This window comes from Silene latifolia, chromosome 9 (genome assembly GCF_048544455.1).
Source record: "Silene latifolia isolate original U9 population chromosome 9, ASM4854445v1, whole genome shotgun sequence".
Classification (NCBI taxonomy): Eukaryota; Viridiplantae; Streptophyta; class Magnoliopsida; order Caryophyllales; family Caryophyllaceae; genus Silene; species Silene latifolia.
The window spans coordinates 88,050,926-88,066,088 of NC_133534.1; the positions used below are offsets into that span (position 1 = coordinate 88,050,926).

Here is a 15,163-nt window from a genome sequence, read left to right on the forward strand (position 1 = left end):
TAGTGTTTGGAGTTGGTGTCGAGAGAGACTATGCCGTAGTTGATACGATATCGTGAGCCGTGTTATGGAGGTAGGCATCGTTGGTGGAGTTGGTGTTAAGAGCTCATGTGTTATAGGTTGGGGTTTTGTTTTGAGTTCGTAGTTCCGTTGTTGTGTCTTAATCGAGTTAGTATGATTGTTTTTATGTATGGGTTGAACTTCGGGGACGAAGTTCCTTTTAAGGAGGAAAGACTGTAATACTACTGTTTTCTATGTCTATGGGTACTCTATCGAGTGGGGCTTACTCTATCGAATAAGTATGTTTTTTACGCAAAACAGTAGTCTGCCTAATGGTTACTTGATCGAGTACGTGTGGCACTCGATCGAGTAAGGGGCACTCGATCGAGTATGTCACTTCCTCGATCGAGTAAGTGTGTTTTACGGGTGATTTTGACGGGTTTTGTTAATAATGCGGGATTAGTATATAAAGCCTCCGTCATCTTTCTTAATCTCTTTTATCATTCTAAAAATCCCTTTTGAGAAGAAAAGAAGTTACGTAAGTGTGTTCCTCGCATTGTTAACAAATCCCCAAGGGTAGGAGTGTCGGATCATCTTGTTCTTTACGCCGTTGTGATCCTTGTGTCGAGGGTAAGCTTTTTATAAAAAATTTATAATGTTTTGTTAAAGATGGTTGAAACCCTAATTGGGTAATTTGGGGGTTTTGGGGAGTATTGTTGATGTTAGATTGTTATTGTATATGATTGTATGTTTGATATGAAGTAATTTCAGTGAAGGACGATGTTGATTAGCTGATTGTGACAATATTGGTGATTGCTGTTCCAGGTAGGGTTTCCCTACTCAGTATTAGTTACATGATGGTGTGGTGATTGTTGTTGTGACTATTGGTTACGTATAATGTTGGTTGATCTGGTTGGTCTTGGATTTTCTACTATTGATTGGTTTGTATCTGTTTGTGATCTTCGGGGTGCGTCCCTGGCTGAGTGGAGTCACTTGCGGGAGTGGCTTCACGCCCTTGATTCGCCTTCTGTGGAACTTGCCATAAGAGGGATGTGCACATTAATGAACATGGGTTTATCGCTCGATGGAAATGAGCGGGGCTTAGGTGGAAATGGCTGCGGTCCCCCACTGGCGGCGAGGAGTACCTGTTGCGATGGTTACTCTGGCAGGGCTACACACTTTAGCGTGTAGTCAGTTGTGTGGAGATTGGAGTTGGAGACTGGGTTGTGTTGAGCTGAACTGTTTGTGTACTTGTTTCATTGTGGTTTTGTTTTTGTGTAATTAGTACTGACCCTGGTTAAATGTTTTAAAAACTGTGGTGATCCATTCGGGGGTGGTGAGCAATTGTTGAGCAGGTATGAGAAGATACGCTTGGGTTAGCTGGGATGAGTCACCACGATGCAGTCTTAGAGTCTTCCGCTGTTTTGGACTAGCTGTTTAGCACTTTTGGATTTGAGAACATTGTATTTCATTTTTATCAGTTTGGCTTTTGGACATGTAATCATTTTAAACAATATTGCTAATTAAATATATTTCTTCATTGTCATTTGATTATCATTGCCTCGGGTAACTGAGATGGTAGCACTTTCATGCTTTAGGTGGTCCTGGTAAGGCACTATGAGTTTGGGGGTGTTACAAAGTGGTATCAGAGCGACGATCTTGAAACCTGTAACTAATGAACCTAATCAACATAGGGAGTCAAACTAAAATGAACCCGGGTAGGAGTTGTAGGAGCTAATGCAAAGGCTTGGGAGATGTCCTAAAGTCGTAAACTAGCCCTACAACTTTGAACCGGTCACTAGAGGGTGTCATGGGATCGCTATGTGTTTACTAATGTTCTATTGCGTATGTTGGATGATGTGTTGTATAGAAATGTTGGAAAATGATGAACTGGTTATATGATAAAGTGTTGTGAATAAGCATGTTGCATGATAGTTGGTTTACAATGTTGTTTGGAATTGTTGGAAGGGTATATGAAAATGATGAATGATGTGGTGCAAAAAGGGGAGTAGTTCATATATGAGAATATGAGATGAATAATGATGTTGCAGGATGGATGATTTATAATGTGGCATAATAGTAACATGTGAATAGGAGTGTTGTGTCGTATACGTATTTTTTATTTGCGTAAAGTTGTATAATAAGTTTATGTACTTGTCCACTATTGTTGATATGTATATGTTGTATGAAGTGTGTAGTTGTAATGGATGAATTGGTTGGAAAACATTAAGTAAGTAATTGCATAGGAATATGAAATTCATGTGTGTAACATGTTTATGTGGGTAGTGGATTTTATAATGATGCTATGTTAGTAACATGTGAATGGGGAATTTGGTGTTGTATGTTATACTATAAATTTTGTGTAAAGTTATATAATAAGAGTATGTGGGTAGTACATGATTGATAAGTTGAATAATATATGTGCATAGGGATGTTGTTGTTTGGCTTTTGTAGATAGTAAGATGTGGTTTTGGGTACTGGTTTTATGAGTTTTGGATTGGTTTTGTTTGCTTGGTTGTTGTTTAAGTTGTTTGAAAGTAAAAATCAAATAGTTATGTTGTTCGATTATAAAAAGGTTGTCTTTAAACTGTTATAACATGAGATGTATCTATGATTTTGATGTGATTCCAATTGGAGGTGATAGCTTGTCTTTTTACGATTCTAACGATAGCTCAATGCCCAAAATGACCAAGAAACGAGTGAGATATGACCGTTTTACATAAATTGGACAGTGCTGAGAAATGCGTAGGGTACTAGATCGAGTGGCCCTCACTCGATCGTGTGCACCCCTTGTTACTCGATCGAGTAGCCCTGGTAATTTGTTATACGTGCTTCTAACCTTAACCTACTCGATCGAGTAGGCTGTACTCGATCTAGTGACCCCTATTTTGAGTCATATGCTTAATTTGTTATATGTTTAATTCAAAGGTATTATTTTGCTTCTTTATGCATTGTTTTACATGTGTGTCGATCTTGATGTGTAAGTTACCCAATCTTATGATGTGGTGAGTGGCACCTTATGGTGGGTATGAGTTCGGTGGGGAGGACATGAGTTATATGTGGATGCGATGGATAGTGGAAAAAAGAAAAGGAACATTGCTGAGCTGGTTGAGGCATGGTGCAAGTTTTGCGAGACGTGGTGAGTGATATAATTACGAATTTGAGTGATGTAAAGGTAAGTGTATATGATTAAAGGGTGATGTAAGTGTAAGAAACGTGAGAATGAAAAGGTTGAAAGGAAGGATGTGGGTAGTAGCAACTTGAGATGTGTAAGGAACTATAGAGGGAGATGGTTAGGAATCGTGTGGGTTAGGAATATATGTAGTGAAAGGTCAGTTTAGAAGGATTGAGAAGAGTGGTATATAGTGAACTTAATGGAGACATGTCGCGACGTGGATTTGCAGATAGTGAGTGAGTTTGGGAATTTGCATTATCAAAAAGTGAAACTAATGTGTGATTTCCTTGGGCAAGTAACGTTATGAAATGAGTTTTGGGATTCTAAAAAAAAAAAGGGTTGATTGGAGATCAGTGTGAGTCATAGCATGAGGTCGTCTGGACTTATTGTTGATAAGTGTGAGTGACATCATGATAAGAGAAGATCTATATTAAGAAAGAGTGAGATGATACTGATATGAAATAATGGGATTTGAGTTTTGGAGCAATGAGAAGGTAACCGGAGCACTAAAGAGTTAAGTAGAAGGAATAAGGAGTTAAATCATTAATTGGTATTGTTGAGTGTAAAGAGAACAGAAGGATAAAAAGTAAGCTGAGAAAAATGTTGACCGGAGTTATTTGATATAGAAGTAATGAATCGTCGAGATGTGTGATACTATCATGAGGATTTGAGGTAACTGTTATGTAGGGGTTCCAGGACGACATGTTAATCATGAGTTTGGAGAAATTAAGGAAAGTAAAAAGCTTGGTGAAGAATTTGCATGATAGGATATCTTGGTGGTGGGTTGGGTGACGATACAATTAAGGATAGTATTAGGAAGAAGTTTGAGGTAAATTTTGTTGGTGGAATTGATGTCGTTATTTGGAATGCTAACCGAAGATAGGAAATGAACTGTTATATTTAGAGGTGAGTGGAAGATATTTGTTGTACGAGCAGTGGTGGTATTGTGGTGTTGTCACTAGTGGTTAAGGGTGATGATAGATAAGAAAGATAGCAATTCTAAAGAGGTTGATCTTGTATAGGCCGGATTGATATGTACGGTTGTGAGGAAGTATAAGACGTGGTCTTAGGAGGCGGTTTCTATTAGTTGAGTATTAGCTGTATGGTTATATTTGGCAGGGGGTGATGGTTCTGCGAATGAGAGAGTATGTTATGAGGGGCATACGAGTTAAGCTCGGGCGAGAGGTAACCTTTATCAAGTGGTAACTTACGTGTTCAGGATTGACTAGTTGGATGTGATTACGGGTCTATGATGTGTATAAATGTTTGTGTAAGGTTCTGACCTCACGAGAAATTGTATGGTGTGATAGTTATAAAGTTGTTATTTGAATGTTTTGTGATATATGTTGGGTACGGTAAACTAATGGAATGATGTTTAAAAGTGATAGTTTGGGTGATCTAGCATGGCTAGTTATACTTGTATGTGTATTCATGATATATGTTTATTCCGTGAAAAGGTATGGATGATGTTAATGAGATTCTTGTCTATTTATTGCGTATAATATGTTGTGTTGTGATCTAGTAAAGCAGTTTTGAATAGGTTTTATTGTCCGGAAAGTTATACTGAGTCAGTGTTTATGGGAATTGTATGTGGTTGTGATGTCTATCGGTGTCGTTGTTGTGCCTCGGGTGGTGATCCGGGCATGGTACTTCGTGTTGTGATGCGGGTATTTTCGTGCTGCGGTGCGGTTGTTGGTGGAGGTGTTGCGATGCCGGCACTGGTTGTGGTGGAGTTGGCGGGATGATTACGATTCGAGTTTCGAAAGTACATACCAGTTATACATAGATGTTGTTTTGTTTGATGTTGCTTCCTATGAGTTTCAGGTTGTACATATAGACGGTTGTTTTGTTTATTGATGTTTCTTACCAGTTTTAGTTTGGGAGTAAGAGTAGAGTATGATATGGAAGATAGTTGTGTATGTTTTCGTTGTTGTCATGGTATAGTGATATCCTATTGATGGGACACAGTTGCGAGAGGTTGTTGGAGTACTTGTGATGTTCTTTTAGAGGAGGCATTGGTTAACTTAGTAATGGTAAGTGATTCGTGGAACATGTGTTGTACAGATCTGAAAGCTGTAGGTGGTCCATAATCTTTTGTTGAGACAGTGAGAATAGGGTGTTGGACATTAGTATCATGGTAAGTTATGGATGAGTCTGTGGTAATAAAAGGGAGAACTTGAGGACCTAGTGTGATTGTGTGTAATATTTGTGGATCGTGAGTTCTGAGTATGGAGATGGGTGCATGTATAGAGGATTATGTCGTTTTGGCGGTAATAGGGAACAGTTGAAGTTTTGGTTAAGCTAAAGATTTTGTGGTATAGGTTAGTTGTCGGACCATCTCGGGCTATGTTTCGGTTACTTGTCGTTAGGAGGACCTAGACCAAAACAATATTTATATCTCCACAAACAACTCTACTATTAGTAAAGAGGTAAGTAAAGGTCGGATCCCAAAGGACGGGTATTGAAGTAAGATTTTCGACTGCAAGTAGCGGTGTCACAATTTGGGGTTTGAAGTAGAAGATCAATAAACTAAATTGCAATAAAAGTAAACAAGCAAGATGATTAAAAAGGGATGTAAACAATTGATAAAAAGCACTAGGGTGTCATGGGGTCATAGGGGATTCATGGGAATTGATCATACAAACATATTCTCAAATTATAAGCAAGCAATTATTGTTGTGATGGATCGAGTTGGTTTATATCTTACAATCCTAGGAAGGTTTGGGTCCCGGAGCCGAATCGATTAGATTGTACAACACCTACAAGTCGACTTAATCCTCCCTACTCAACTATATGCATGGTCTAATGAGACTCGAGTTGGTTTATGTCTAACAAGTCTCATTGAAAAGGTAAGTGATGGGTAAAAATGCAAGGATTCATAGGCTCGCATTTCATCAAACATAACATGTGCATAAGTTGAGATCACAACAAGCAAGCAAATAAATTATGAAAACTTATTAAATTAAGCATGAATCATCCCCCGTGTTGGTTTCCCCGAATTACCCATTAACCCTAGTTAAAGAAACTACTCACTCATCATCATGGTAATCATGCTAGCAAGGTTGTCAAATATACCAACAAAGCAAAACATGATGAACAAATGAAGACGATTAACAATAATTAAAAAGGGATTAAGAGAATTATACCTACTAATGATTCCAATAATAAAGCACAGAATAATAGAAGTACTTGATAAATGATTGGAAGGATGTCAGTCTCCCAATAATAACCCAAATAATCTTCAATTACCCAAAATAAAATATGAACAAAAGAGAGATTAAGGAAATGAGATTTGTATTAAGACTTGATTAAAAGTTGATTACAAGATTAAGAAGAGATTAGAATGATATAAACTACACTAGAGATTGATAAGAAGAACATGATTATCTAATTAGACTAATGGGGTATTTATAGTGGGGATTAGGTACACAAATTAGGGTTTACTAAGGGCTTAAATGACGATTAAGTCCTTGAGGAATCGCTCCTCTCAAAAGAGATGCCGGTCTCCTTTTTGCCGGTCTTTCCGAAATATGCGCATCCTTCATAGAACAAGAAGAAAACGAAAGTTGCTGTAACACAATCCGAGCGTCCAAGGCATCGAGACGAGCGGATTGCCTGGCTGCTGGACAAGCGGATTCCTTGGCCGGATGCTCGGATTCTGGCCGTCTTGGACGAGCGTCCCGAGGGTCAAGCCGCTCGGAATCTGGGTCAGATTTCTTCTTTTCTTTCTCCTTCTTCCAACAATACTCGGGGATCTTGTCGGAGATGCAAGGATCTTTCCTCATCATTGCCCATCTACTATAATATGTACAAAGGCCTTCTAGTCTCGTCTTCTCTTTGATGCTTGGTCATTGAATTCAATCAGTTTAGCTCTATTTTGCCATGAAAATGCATGGTTTGCACTCCTTTTCTACCAAGGGAACAAAACCTCAAAGAATATGCAAAACAAAGGACTAAAGATAGTAAATGACCTAAATATGCACTAAAAAGCATGGGAACAAGGCTAATTCGGGGACTAAATATGCTCAAATAATGGTCACATCAAACATCCCCAAACCGAACCTTTGCTCGTCCCGAGTAAAGAGGTGACAAAAACTAGGACCGTTATTTAAACTAACCTAATAGCATAGCCGATATGAGACAATTAGCGGGTCTCACTCCGCCCCTTCAACTCACAACAAGACAACCATGAGGTAGGATTCCTTCTTGCAAGGCAAGGTGGGTCTTGCCAAAATGGCGACACATCCAAACATTAAAGCACGAAATCAAGTAATGGATGCATCTACAAAAGAATAGCCACTTTCCTCATCTAAGTGGCGGAAATTATCTAAAGGGGAAGCAACTCAAGGGTACACACTCCTTCATAGATGCAATTTCTTCAAACTACTAAGCCTAGAAGGATACCAATAAATCACCTCCAAATTGTGTCAAGCTAGGGTACCTTTGTCCTCAATCGTTAAATGCTTTTGTCAAGAATAGACTCCCTATGGTGTTAGAAACACTGGAGGATCGCGGAATTCCCCATCTTGCCTAGACAAGAAGAAGGGTCGTCCCCTCTCTACCATGCACAAAAATGGATACGGTGGATAAAGAGATCGATAGATATTTGAGTTTCATTTGGGAGTTTGCTTTGTTGTTGTTTCCCCCCCCCCATAACATTTGAGAACACTTTATTTTTGCCATTTCTTTTGATTTTTGGCATTTCAACACTTGATAACTTTTCAAACATTTTCAAAGTCACCCCAATTAGTAACGAGGGTGCCTTATATTTGAAGCATAGGAGTTTTTATTTTTGTTACTCCTCTTTTCTTTTGATGCAATTTGAAAACTTTTTTTTTCGTTTCTTTTCTTGAACTCAAATTTTTGAACAATTTCTTTTTGTGCCCATTCCCTTTAATGACAAAATGTATGGTAGAACATGGATGAATGATGGTTGCATGGTTTCAAGGGTCACCGTGGAATAAGCGAAAGCCAAGGAGTTATCACACCACAAGGTACTCTTGACTAGGCCTTAATCCATGGGTCAAAGGATACTAGCATGACACATCCTAGGGTGTTTTACAAGTATTCTAACAAACAAAGTCTTAAAAAGAAAAAGCATCTACTAGGGCCTATATACACTTGTCAAGCTTCCCAAGTAGACGGTTTCACAAAATTTTTCTAACATGCAAATTACATGCCATGATGCAACTAACATATATACAACCTAATGCATATGATTCTACCAACTAATATGCCAAATAATCTAAATGTAAGTCCTAAATTCACATTTTTTATACCGCATCCATCAAAATAAAGCCACATAGTCATTAACATAAAGAGGAAAAAGGAGATTGGAAAGATCATACCATGCGGTCATCAATATCCTCATGTCTCGGATGTGGCGTAGTCGATCAATGTGAACAAGGATAGACAAACATAATATATACAAAACAATATATACAAGACTACACTACAATGGAAATGAACATGTTTTTGGATTTTTCAATTTTTCAATTTTTTTGATTTTTCGAAGTTTTTTGATTTTTTTTTTGGATTTTTGAATAAAAGTCGAGTTAGAGTTTCCCATCCCCACACTAGTATGGGCATTGTCCTCAATGGCCAATACGATAGGAAATTATGCAAGCATGATGCATGATTTCTAAACAAAATGCAAGCTATACTAGGCTACACTACATGATGCATGGGTTTTTGTTATGGCGGAGAGCGTAATTTAGATTACCTCCCGATGCATATGCATGTACTTCCCTAAACCAATATAGACATTATTTCTAATGTCTTAAATTTCGGGGTAGTTCATGCACACGGAATGCAATGCATGAAACTACAAATTGTCATTTTTGATTTTTCATGTGGGAACAATAAAAAGAACACCTTAATGGAGCCAATGTGCTAGTCCTCCATGTTGCTATGACTCCTCAATACTATGATCACGATAAAATAAAGAAAATAAAAGAAGTAGACAAACCATAAGAGTGTTGGAGCCTCCAAGGTTTGCTAATCCTCCATCATATCATCATTATCATCATTTTCCTCCATAGAAGTGGAATCATCTCCACTCCCGCTTTCACTTCCTTGATCTTCCTCACTTTTTCTCCTTCCTCATCTTGATCGTCTTCTTCTTCAACATTCTCTTGAACCTCTTGATCTTCACCTACCTCTTCATCACCACCCTCATCATCGACAACTTCATCATCAACATCCTCCTCTCCACCCGGTCTTTCACCACTAGATGTGCTTGGAAATAAAACCTCCCGATCCGCCCAACTAGGCAAAGGACATGATGGATCAAGTAGTCCTTGCCTAGCTAAATGAAGGAGGAGCGGATATTGGGCCTTTTAGGCATCCACTCGATCATTATTGGCTTGTTGGTGCATTTCTCTCATGAGTACGGTCAAGTAATCATTTCCTACTTCAACATCCTTGGGTTTGAACTCTTGATATTAGAATGGGTAGGGTGGTGTGACAATGGAGGAGGATGGCTCTTCAATCTCGCCTCTTTGTTCATGAATGATATACTCGGCATCCTTGGATAGCGGAAGAAGGTAGTTTGTTCGGTGAACACTCAATCGGCAAATCTTTAAAGGCAAGGTGAAGGATCTAACTTCATTGGTTAGCCACCCATAGTTGGTGTCAAGAGAATCATGCTTGACCCACTTAAACTTGTTAATCATGGCGTCCATATCAATGAGATGACCTCCTTTGAGCGCCACATAAGTTTTGTCTTTGTTGAAATTTGGGTCAAAGTGCTTGGCCAAAAAGGTAACTAGTCCTCCATTCACAATAAAAGCGGTGCCCTCTTTACCACAATCGACATTAAGCCATCTTTCAACCAAAAGTCTTAGAGCATTATATGGCTTAGTAAATTTCCTTCCTATGTTCAAATCCGATTCAAGAAGAACAAAATCGAGCTTGGTAAGATGATTAGTGCCATTTCTTGCTATCATTGTATTTCCAATGACCTTGTGCCACACTCTAATGCCCGGATGGTGGACTAATAGAGCACTACAAGCATGAAAGCTAACAAATTTCTTTCCGGAAATTGCCTCCCAATGAGGAGCGAGGTCATACTTTTCGGGGATCTTGTGATAGTACGGGGCATCACTAAGGCCTAATATCTTACTCAAAACATCAAAGGTGATGCGTCTATTCACATTTGCAAGACGAAACTCGATGTATTCTCTAGTCTCCACCTTAGTAACTTTCAATGAACTTATGAATTCCAAGGTGAGGGAGGGGTATGTCAATTCTCTCATGATAAACAATTTACCCAATCCCATGGCCTCAAAGAAAGCTTTGGTTTGTTCAAGAACACCCAACTTTGTCAAGGAATTTTCACAAATAAATTTTGTAGGCATAATGGTCTTCTTAGCAAAATGGACAAATTTATCCCTATGAGAATCGGAAGTGAAAATTACCTCCGGATAGTCGGATAATTGAGCAATAACTGGCGTTGTTGATGTTGTTGCTTCCATCGGGGGATCTTGTTGTTGAATTTCTAAATTTGCAGTAGAATCTACCAAAGCCTTTGAAGCTTTCTTTGCTTGAAGAAGTTGTTGCCTTTTTTAGAGTGTCTTTGCTTTGAGTGCCTTTGTTGCTCCTTTAGTTCTTGCCATTGTTGATAACACCAAAGAAAGATTGAAATCTCCAATTTCTAGCTATGCCCAAATCGATTCAAGATGAAAGGATGTTGCTTTGTATCTCAAAAATCGATTCAAAAGTTGAAGATTTTGGTGTTTGAATCAATTGATTTTGTAAAAAGAGTGATTAATTTTTGTTGTGAGGAAGTTTATATTTTATTTTGTTGAATTTGGTTGAGGAAATCTTGTTTTTAGTGATGGAGAGAATGAGGGTTTTGGGGTTTATGGGTAGTGTTTGAATGTTGAAAGAATGAAATGAATGAGGGAAGGGGGTTTAAAATACCCATAATTTTCAAAGCAGCAGGGGAAGACGGGCGGCTGGGGGCACAGGACGCTCGGATTCTGCATAAATAAACTTCAGGAAAACTCGCTACAAGACGAGCGTCTTTCAGGGAAGACGAGCGGATTCTCCAATGTGGGACGAGCGTCTTTTCTTAAAGACGAGCGGATTCTGTTACAGGAACTTTTCTCAAAGTGTTGCAGCAAAAAGACGAGCGGATTCTCCTTAAGATGGGTGTCCAGAATCAGACGAGCGTCTTCTCAGGTGGGACGCTCGGATTCTGTTACAGACCAAATTTTTGACTTTTGCAGCTCAACCGGACGAATGGATTCTTCCTCAGACGCTCGGATTCCTGCAAGACGAGCGGATTACCAATTAAGCCGCTCCGATTCTTCTTGGACAACACGGATTCAGGTCCATCCGTGCACTGAATAACCCGTTTCATTTCCATTCTTCAAATCTCGTGTCCTTCATTGTAAGGGCACTACAAAGGCATGAATAGCCTAAGAAATTGCTATCCCCACACTGAGCTAAAGCACTACACATCAATAAAATCATTAGTCCCTCCCTCACTTCTCTCAAAAATGATGAATATCTTGATCAAGGCTCAAAAATATAAATCCAAAAATGACAAAAATGCAATGTAAAAATTAAAATGCAAGTTAGGGAGTTAGAATATTTATAAATGGTGGTTTGGAGAGGACTCCACCAAACTCTCATCCTTAGTGAGATGTCATGAGGGCATGTTCAAGGTGTTGTTGATGTTACTCAACACCTTGAAGAAGTAGTCGAAAGCTTGTTCATTGTCATGATAAAGATCGTCAATAGATCTTTGCACTTGTTGTTCTCCATGATGGTCTTGGTTCATAGCATTACCGATGTAGGGGTTGAATATCCCTTAGAGCTCATCATCCCAAAGACCGCAAACTTCGTCTACATGATCATTAAAAATCTCTTGAGTTGATAGAGACAACTCTCCCTCTTTCTTGTTTTGGCCAATGAGGCCATCCTCTTCACTTGTCATGGGTGAGCTTTTCAAGCTCTCTTTGTTGCTATTCTCTTGCTCTTTTGATGGAGCATCATCAACTTTCTTCTTCCATTGAAATTCCGACTTCTTTCTTTCATCCTTCCGGCTATAGTGATCAACCATAAAGCATGGTTCATGCAAACGGGGAGCTCTCATGGTCTTGTCAAGATTGAAAGTTATGCTCTCGTCTCCCACTTCTAGAGTAAGAACTCCGTGCTTTACATCTATCACCGCACCCGCGGTGTGCAAGAAAGGTCTACCTAGAATGATCGGAATATTGGAGTCTTCTTCCTTGTCAACAATGACAAAGTCCACCGGGATGAAAAATTTCCCAACTCTTACGGGAACATCTTCCCATATCCCTAACGGTGTCTTCGTTGATCTATCGGCCATTTAGAGTGTGATGTTGGTACATTTAAGCTCTCCCATCCGTAACCTTTTACTCACCGAATATGGCATAACACTCACACTAGCCCCTAGATCACATAAGGCCGTCTTAATCGTGGTGTCGCCAATGGTACACGGTATTGAGAAGCTTCCCGGATCTTTAAGTTTCGGAGGTGAACTCCCTTGAAGGATTGCACTACTCACCTTAGTGAAGGCGATAGTTTCAAGCTTCCGGATTGACTTCTTTTTCGTAAGGATGTCCTTCATGTACTTTGCATAGGCCGACACGTGATTGATTAATTCCGTAAAAGGAATCGAGGCTTCCAAGTTCTTGACAATTTCCATGAATTTCCCAAGTTGGTCATCAAATTTGGGCTTAGCTTGACGACTTGGAAAAGGAAGTCTAATCACAATGGGCACCTTCTCCTTGGCCTTTTCTTGACTTTTCTTGGAAACTTCTACTTTTGTTGGTTCTCCTTCCTTGGAGTTTTGCACAACTTCTTCTTTATCACTAGCTTCCACAATTTCATCCTAAACTTACTTCTTTGGTCCTTCATATCTCGTTCCACTCCTCAAGTGAATGGCACTAACCGTTTCATGTCTCGGGGGATTACTTTGAGGTGGTAATTGCCCCTTTTGTCTTTGTGAGCTTGAAGATGCTAGTTGAGTCAATTGGGTTTCCAACATTTTGGTGTTGTCTAGGATGTTGTTGATGGTGATTTTCTTTGCTTGACTATTCTTTTGCATTTGAGTGAAAAACTCTTGTTGATTCTTTTGCATTTAAAGGACCTCTTTTTGAACATCAAAACCTTGGTCATTTTGTTGATTGTATGGAGTTTTGTTTTGATAACCTTGATTTTGGTTGAAAAAGAGTCTTTGGTTTTGGTTTCTCATGGGAGGTGGGGTGTATGTTGGTTGAGGGTTTTGAACATTTTGGCTTTTGTATGAGAAATTTGGGTGGAATTTGGTGTTTTCATTGTAATAATTAGAATAAGGGGTACCACTCTTGTATGCTTGAAAAGAATTCACTTGTTCATTTGTTCCCCTACATTCACTTTGGTCATGTCCCAAAGTTCCATAATTCTCACATATCCCACTTGGGATTGATGAAGATGCCGTCATGGCATTGACATGTTGCTTTGGTGATTTTGAGGCTTCTTCAAGTCTAGCCATAGCTTTCTCAAACTTCAAGTTGATGGTATCAATGTGAGCACTAAGTTGAGCACCCAATTGAGTAATAGAGTCCACTTCATGCTTTCCTCCTCTAGTAGCCATGCGAGGTCTACTATATTGTGAGTTATGGATCGCCATTTTCTTAATCTTGTTCCAAGTTTGATTATCGTCAACTTCGGTGAACATACCATTCGATCCCATGTTGAGAATGTTTCTTGAGTCTTCATAAAGACCGTTCAAAAATTGTTGAACCAAGAACCACTCGCTAAGTCCATGATGAGTACATGAGCGACAAATTTCTTTGAACCGCTCCCAAGCTTCATAAAAATATTCTTCATCCCTTTTCTTAAAACTCATAATTTGAGCTCTTAGCATGTTAGTCTTTTCCGGAGGGTAGAATTTTTAGTAGAAAGCTTGAGCCAACTTCTTCCAAGAGTCAATTCCAAGAGTAGCCTTATCAAGGCTCTTCAACCATTATTTTGCGGTGCCGATTAGAGAAAAAGGAAATAAGACCCATCGAATTTGGTCTTGAGTTACACCGGTTTGTGAAATCGCATCACAATAGTCACAAAAAGTCTCCATGTGAAAATGAGGGTCTTCACTAGGCAACCCCCCAAATTGGCTTCTTTCGACTAATTGGATAAATGCGATTTGGCAATGAAGTTTCCGGTTAAGTGTTGTGGCGTGGGAGTCCCATTGGGTAAGTCGTCCTCGGTCGGTACTGAATGTGATGAAAATTTAGACATTGTGGGTTGATTTTGTGTTGGATTTTGTGTTGGGTTCTCCTCACCTTCTGTTGCAAAAGGGTTGTCGAACTCGATAGTGTTTGGTTGAATATCTACAACCTCACCAATACCTCTCATAGTACCTCTAGCAAGTCTTCTATTGTTTGTCAGAGTCCTTTCAATTTCGTGATCAATGGGTAGCAAGTTACCTTGTGATCTTCTAGACATGCAAAATATCAAACAACTCGAAAATAATTAGAACAAAGCTTGAGGAGTTTTACTTCCCCAAGGCAAAGAAAGACACAACTAATAACAATCTAAGAAAATCTAAATCAAGTTAACACCGTCCCTGACAACGGCGCCATTTTTGGTCGGACCCTCTCGGGCTATGTTTCGGTTACTTGTCATTAGGAGCACCTAGACCAAAACAATATTTATATCTCCACAAACAACTCTACTATTAGTACAGAGGTAAGTAAAGGTCGGATCCCAAAGGACGGGTATTGAAGCAAGATTTTCGATTGCAAGTAGCAGTTTCTAGGGGTGTCACAATTTGGGGTTTGAAGTAGAAGATCACTAAATTAAATAGCAATAAAAGTAAACAAGCAAGATGATTAAAAAGGGATGTAAACAATTGATAAAAAGCACTAGGGTGTCATGAGGTCATAGGGGATTCATGAGAATTGATCATAAAAACATATTCTGAAATTATAAGCAAGCAATTATTGTTGTGATGGATCGAGTTGGTTTATATCTTAC

The 15,163-nt window shown here is 39.1% G+C and overlaps 1 non-coding gene across 1 annotated transcript; it reads left to right on the forward strand.

Moving 5' to 3' along the window:
- The first annotated feature begins 13,947 nt into the window (after positions 1-13,947).
- Positions 13,948-14,054, forward strand: LOC141603297 (small nucleolar RNA R71). The gene has a single exon (XR_012525183.1). It is a non-coding gene; the product is annotated as a small nucleolar RNA R71 (small nucleolar RNA).
- Positions 14,055-15,163: the final 1,109 nt, after the last annotated feature.